The sequence below is a fragment of the Pyxicephalus adspersus genome, chromosome 4 (assembly GCF_032062135.1).
Source record: "Pyxicephalus adspersus chromosome 4, UCB_Pads_2.0, whole genome shotgun sequence".
Taxonomy (NCBI): Eukaryota; Metazoa; Chordata; class Amphibia; order Anura; family Pyxicephalidae; genus Pyxicephalus; species Pyxicephalus adspersus.
The window spans coordinates 6987997-6995675 of NC_092861.1; the positions used below are offsets into that span (position 1 = coordinate 6987997).

At 38.2% G+C, this 7679-nt stretch overlaps 1 protein-coding gene across 3 annotated transcripts in view; it reads right to left on the reverse strand.

Annotated features, from left to right (window-relative positions):
- Positions 1-740: 740 nt before the first annotated feature.
- Positions 741-7679, reverse strand: part of LOC140328012 (rheacalcin-1-like) — a 21990-nt gene continuing 15051 nt past the window's right edge. The window contains exon 8 of one of the 3 annotated variants that reach the window (XR_011920196.1): positions 741-1095. The gene's annotated coding sequence lies outside the window, so the exon portion shown is untranslated. Of the gene's footprint in view, positions 1117-5576; positions 5680-7679 lie in introns of those variants that run through there. The other 2 variants (XR_011920195.1, XR_011920197.1) reach the window with 2 other exon arrangements.

The window sequence follows — 7679 nt, forward strand, 5'->3', positions numbered from 1 at the left end:
TGCAGCTGGAAGCTGTTTTAAAGCAATGAGGAAATCACCAGTAACCACAGACAAATAAATGGTAACTCTTACTTCCTCAGACAGAACACATCTGATAATTTTAGGTGTGAACCCATGTTCAAACAATATTATAATTTGGAGATACTTAGAATTAGCTGATGTTCCGAACAGGGATAGGCAGCCTATATTTGCAAAGTTTTCTAGCAGTGGAGAAATTCATCAGTTCATAATATTCATTATTTTGTGAGTTTTTTTTGCCCACTTTAGCTATTTTTAAAGCAACTAAATATAGCATTATGACCAAAATTGCTTAGGTGTGGAAAGGTCCTAAGAGAAACAAAATGAAATTCATGTTTTTAAGGAACAATGTGTTTTTAAGACTGTATTTTAACTTTAACCAATGCCTGTCAGATGCATGCCCCGAATCTAACAATGCCCTTTTCACATTGCCCAGTAAGCCCTTGCCCAGCCTCAAGGGGCTAAATGCACCATCCCAGCACATGGATGCCCCCCAGGACTTCTGTGTGCAAGGAATGGTGTCTGGGGAAGCTCCGACAGAGGACCAGGAGCCCAAAAAGAATTCAGTACAAAGAATTCCAGTGGAGGCAAGTCCATAATACAGAGCCAGATGTCATACACAGGTAATAAGTTCACCAGACCAGATATCCAAGGGTAAAGACAAAGAGTCAGGGTCACAAGCAAAGGTCAGTCCAGGCAGCATACAATCTCAGGGTGAGTGATCAGAAGGGGAATACCGGTATGAATGGTACATGAGTGATCAGAAGGGGAATAATCTTTCAGAATCTTTTTTTTTCTGGATTTTCCTCCTTTAAAATTGGGTGCGTCTTATATTCCAGGGCATCTTATACGGCGAAAAATACGGTAGTTTGAGTTAATTCTCACTATACTTGTGGCTATATTAATTTTATATACATTCCCATCACCTACAATTGTTTTTCAACAATCTTGAAAGAGTTCCCAGAGGTGCTCAGCACTTGTTGGCTGCTTTTCCTTCACTCTGTGGTCCAGTTCATCCCAAACCATCTCAGTTGGGTTTAGAGTGGGTAATTGTGGTGGCCGGGTCATCTGACGCAGCTGCATGGTCAAAAAAGTGCACTGGAATGAAATATTGTGGGATACAGGGATGTCAAATAAAATAAAATAGAATAGAATATAAAATCAAACATTCCAAAGGGCAAAGACAATACAATACATAATAAATCAATACATATAAAAAAGATTGTGACCAAAAGTTCAAAAGTAAGGAGTTTTCATATGACAAGTTGTAGACCATAGAAAATGATTGGCTCAAGCTAGTGACACGTTTACCAGGTAAGCTCATCTGCTTCTTTGGACTAGGAATAGCCACACATTAATGTCACATACTTGTTGAACAAAAACTAAATATATAATTAAATATAAACTTATTGGTTACAAATTGTAACATGAGTAAAAAAATGAAAAATGGTTAACAATGTATCAACTATAGGGATACTGACAGTGAAACATCACCAACATAGCAATATGAAATATGTAAAGCGTATCCATTAATGCTGTGCTGCCAATAGATTCACTTGAAATATCCAGTTAGGAAAAAAAAAGGGCTTTGAATTTTAATAATTAATCACCAACATTGTCACCAGCAAAGCACCCCCACACCATCACACCACATCCCTGATCACTGTTCCTGAGGCCCACTCCCCCCTGGTGGGGAGAGCCTGGGGGCCGTGTCCTGGTGTTGTCCCCGCAGCAAAGTAATCCGGTGGCCATTAGATCCACCGGCCCATCATTACTTGTGGGGTGCTCTGGTGAAGACCGGGGGACCCTTAGCTGCCTAACAGATGCCCTAAATTTGAATACAATGTTGAAGAACAGAGCAATTTTAAAAGATAATTAGAACATTAAAAGATGAATTAAAAACATTAAAATAATTTTTGGAATTTTTGGAATCCCACTGAACTTCAAATATGATCAAAAACTTTTTCAAGGACCTAAAGTGGATCTAGCACTGATAGTATTGCTGAATTTATTCTAAAGTATGCAAAATTTCCTGGATGTGAAGTTGATAGCATGAAGCAATCGGTTTGGCCATTAGTTGAACTCCTGAGTTACATGCTCATACTGACTTAAAGCTTTGAAGATGAATTCATCAAAAATAAAAAATGACAAAAATAGGGAAGATGATGATAAAATCATTTTCAGCAAAATCTTGCACAGTTCAAAGTTAGCAAAACTTGTAGATTTGTAAATGGAGACCACAGTGAATATGGAATCCACCACTGTTGACTGTTGACTACATATATTATTACTAATTTGTGGTTTTCAGTTACAGTGTTTTCTCAAAACACTAGATAATACCTGAGTTATAAGAATTGTGCTGTGCGCTCTGCAGTAGTACAAGGAAGCCATGGCCACTAAAACAGGATGCTGGTTTGAATGGGGTTTTTGGGTTCTGAAATCAGAAATATATTTCAGGTCTCACCAAGAGTTGAACTCTGTATACTGGATTCAAAGTCTAAAGGGCTAACCATTACACCATAGATCCACTAACTTGACTTTTTTTTATATTACTTTCTTTTTTCGCGCATGCACATGGCATCATACCTATAAAGTACAAGGGCTGTTTGACAAGTAACATTTAAATTTTCAATATAATCTCCATGAAGCAGAATGCTTTTAGATCTTTCTTTTAAGGCCTTTATACCCTTTTTTATAGATCTCAACATCTTGGCCCTCAAGGACGTCCTCAACAGCCCTGATGACATCAATATCAGAGTTTCTTCCCTTTTAGGTATTTCTTTAAAATTCCAAATAAATTATAGCCCGATGGGCCCATATCTGGCGAATAAGGTGGGTATTCGAACAATTCAAAGCTGCATTCATGAATTGTGGCCATTGCAATAGCGGACTTGTGTGCTGGAGCATTATCCTGATGAAACAAAACGCCTTTTGTCAACTTTACTCATATTTTCTCCTTCAGTTCCTCCATGAACTTTCCTATTATTGTGGAATAATAAGTCCTTGTGATTGTTTGACCGTTTTCAAGGGTAACCTATCGGAAATGGAGAATTTTGGGTCCAGTTTTGTTAAATCTATTAAGAAGCTTAAAAGCCTGAGACTGCAGTGGCTAATAATCAAACCAGGGCCAATAACACACTCTGAGGAACCTGCTGGCCCCTCACCCTGCTGGTCTACAGGAGTTCCATTGAAAGTCAGGGCCGCTCTTTTTCTTTCACACCACAAAAGAGAAATTATGCTTGCAGTTCATGGTAATAGTGGTCATATTGTTTGGCATCAAGCTGGCCACAGAATGGCTAAATAGCTAAGGCAGTGTGCTTGATGCAATTGGCCACAGACATCAACCAGCATATTCCTGCACTCTTATGTTTGTACAGTGTTTCCCGAAAACAAGACCTACCCCGCAAATAAACCCTAGCATGCTAATTATGCAAGGGGGAAATTTAAGCCCCACCCCAAAAGTAAGCTCTATCAGTTTTTTGGGAGAGTGCAGTCATGTTGTTCACGGAGGGATACCAGGAGGACGGAGAGAGCAGAGAGAGGGCAGGAGATTTTAAAAGCACAGGAGTAAGGGGTCAAGAAATCGCAGGGTGGTTATTACCCTACTCTGGTGTGACACTACAACTTTAATAGGAGGTTGGTGGACTCTCTTGTTGCTAGTATTTCAATCATTAGCAGCAATGTATATTTGATTGATTTTTTTTTACTTTTATCCAGATTTATATTGGTTACTGTTCTGTGTCTGAATGTTACTCTATGAGTCATATGTTAATTGTCAGCACATTTTCTTGTTATCTTGCACTTGTTCGCTTATGAACCTGTGTTTTTTATTCATTTTTATTCATTACTTCTTGTATACAACAGAAAAAATATGTGATATTGACAGGTCGCAGGTAACACAGAGGTATCTATCTATAAATGTTTTGTACATGAGAAAAATAAGACATCTCCTGAAAATAAGCCCTAATTCAATTTTTAGAGGTAAAATTAATATAACACCCTGTCTGGAAACACGGTAGTAGCACATTACCTCAATCTGGACAGGTACAAAGCACTTGAGTATATGCCTTTTGTATTTCTGGTGAGAGAACTCTACTAGACTGGCCTTTATCATTAGAATTGGCTTAAAGAAGACCTATAATGACAATTATTACTTATAGCTATACGATGGCAAACCCTTTTATATAAGGTAAAATGGGCCTCCTGGGATACATCTGTCACATATTTCAGGAGGCTGCAGGTCGTCCTTCTGCACATGTCTGATCTCTGGCACGTGCAGAGGGGCTTTCTTCTACTGAAAAAAAAATGTTGTAATAAAAAAAAGAACCCGAAAAAAGACAAAACAAATGGTGGCACACAGTATCCAGTCTGTCCTGGGATGAAAAAGGAAAACAGGATGACGTGGGACAGACTTAACTAGGATCATGGAGGGATTGAGGGCTTTCCACTTGTAAAGATAAATGTTACTTTTTTGTGATATTTCTGCTTTAATTCAAAAACATTCAGACGAGAAAAATTTGCCGTGTGTACGCAGCTAAAGAGTTAACTTTCATATGTGTGCAACTAAAAGGACTTCTTTTGATATGTCTATCAATGATTTTGTAAAATCTTGTAGGAAAAATATAGTCACTGAAGATGGCAAACACTGGCCTCAGTTATGGAAAGGAAATACATTTAAACATTTAAAATGTTTAACATTTAAAATGCTGGGATGGTTTTCTGTGCTTTTACCTGCAATGGAACATGAACGAGGAATTGTCCCTTCAAATCATATTTTGGAATGGAATGGAAAGTCAGCAAGACCCTCAAAGATGTTTTATACTACTGAGGAATAATAGGTTGCATTACTGTACTCTATTACTTGTGTAGAAGAAGTTACAGTGTGCAAAAATGTTATATTCGCTTAGATAGATAGATAGATAGATAGATAGATAGATAGATAGATAGATAGATGTATAGATAGATACCTCCTGTACTTATCTATCTGCAGTACAGCACCTTTCTAAATCTCAGGATGCCTGCCTATACTTTTTCCCTATATCAATTATTTTTAGCCACAAATGTTTCCTTCCAAGGCACTCAGACAAATCTTCCCACACCTGGATCAGACGAAATAATCTGATGAAACAACTAGGTCCATCCTCGACTACCCATCTTCAGACTCTTTCTCGGATTCCCCAATGCTACCTGTAAACATTGCTTGATTTTCATATTATCTGTAATTCTGAGTGGCTAACCGGGTCTCTTTACCTGTATGTTCTGCCTAGATACTTTTCTAGCAACATTTAGAATATCTCTGCAGAATCAACAGATATTGTTTGCTCTTAGCAAACACAAGTAACAAAACATTTTTCATAGTATATATACCAGACTAAAATAAGTAGCAAACAGGAAAAGTACATTTTTAGGAAACAATGACTTTCATTTGATATGCACATAAAAGAACTATTATAAATTCTTGTACCAATGACATAGTTACGAAGCAGGTATCAAGGTAAAGGTGAGAAACACTTTTGTGCTTTATTATGTGTGCAGCATAAAGTTTTAGAACTACTCACACATGTGCAAAGAGTGCTGCGGGGATGGCAAACCAGGCTTTATAAATGAAGTAAAGCTTGGCAAGTCAATCATTTTCAACCTGAATTCAGTCATAATGACCACCTGGAACATAGGAAAAAATGGACTGCTTAAATAGAGAACCTTCTGACCACCGTTACCGCGTCCATAAGAGGTGACATTAGGATCAAACAGCAGATTTGGGTTTGTTTTCATTGGTTTAAAAGAAAACCCAAAGTACTATGGATTTTAGAAGCAAATTTTTACTCCCAGACACTACTAGACTGATTTAAATTACATACGAATATACCTCTATGCTTTGATGTAATGGATAGAACATTTCCTGGATGTACTGTTTGATTGGGGAGCCAAGTGGCAAATGACATTTAATATAGATAAATGTAAAGTTATGCACTTGAGGGCAAACAACATGAATGCTTCATACTGTCTAGGGGGAATACATTTGGGAGAGTCAGAAATGGAAAAGGATCTGGGGTTCTGGTAGATCATAGACATAATAACAACATGCAATGCCAAATATCTACAGCTAGTAAAGTACTTTCAGGCTAAAGACAACGCTCTCCCATGTTCAAACATACATCAGCTTCTGATCTTGCTAATGGTGACTATACCAAAATTGTTTTTAAATTTTTAGCTAGAAAATAGGAAAAAAGTTTGTGAAATGTGTATTTTTTTATCCTTATTAAAGGGGAAAATTACATTTTGTAAACTCTACACCATAACCTGAAGCCATTCTGCTTTTTCTAGGCTAGAAGTTATGGGATTGACCAGCCTTTCACAACTGTAATAATGTGGGGGAACCTTTAAAAATAACATTTAGGTCCCTGCGAACCCGTTGTTATAACTATACACACAGCTCACAGTATATTAGTGTGGCATCAGTGGGTATAATGCAGCCTACACTACTGTCCAGAAGGAAAGAACGTCAATGGTATAGATAGCCAAAACGATCATTGGTGTCAGTAAGAACTGACCCAAGAGGCACAAATTGTGCATTGCTTAAGGAGCTCCTTAAGAAAATAAATGCTTGTTGACCATCTGAGAAGTTTAGATCTGTCCTGTGCACTCTACAGGAGGTGCTGTACCCTACCAGTGTTGGGATAACGAATCGATGCAGCTTTATATTTTGGTGTATAGGCTACAGGGAGAGCTTGAGTAGATAAAGACACCACTCAGTCCATGGAATGTCAGCTCACAACAGGATTTGGGAGCTGAGTGCATTTCTTGCAGATCACCCAGCATTTGGTTCTGTTTTTGCAGGGTCTTTAAAGGAATATATGCCTTACACATACATATGCATTACACATATCCCTCACAATGTGTATGAGAAGCTAGAGTCACAGAGGGTCTTTCTCAATTCATGGCTGAAGAATGTCAAGAAATGTTCAACCTTTATCCTAAACCTGACCCACTTTCATTGGGCCAAACTATTAAAGCTCTCCAAGACTGGAGAAGATACACTTTCATCAGTGAAGCTGGGTGATCCAGCAAACCTGGAATTGATCTGGGCCAGGATTGAAAACATTTGCAAAGTGCTAATGACTTTTAAAAAAATCTCTTCCAGGTTTGCTGGATCACCCAACGTCACTGATGCTTTCATAAATTAGGCCCATTGGATTCAGTTCTTTCAATTTGGAGGATCAGTATCACATGTGAGCTTTTATCACAGTTTCCTCTTTACACAAAGCTATATACAGTACTCTGGTGGCCTCTCACATCAGCCATGATCTGCCTGCAATAAAATCAGGAATATCATGAACACGGTGAGGTTTTATGTAATTGTTTCATATTTAGCATTTTGTTGGGGATAGGGGTAAGGTGGAGGAGATGATGTCTGAGCTTCAAACAGGGGGCAGGTGAAGCTTATCATGAGTCTTAATGGGTCATATGGCCTGTGCAGTGAGGAATGAGGTAAGTTCATATTTTTATTTATCATCTACTATGCATTTCACACGTACAGTACAGCGGGGGAAACCACTGCAAACAAACATTTGTTTTTTTTTCCCCCCAAAGATAAGGGTCTTGATGTGGTCTTTGGACCATTACACAGAAACTCTATACCACTACTAATGGTCATCTAGCTA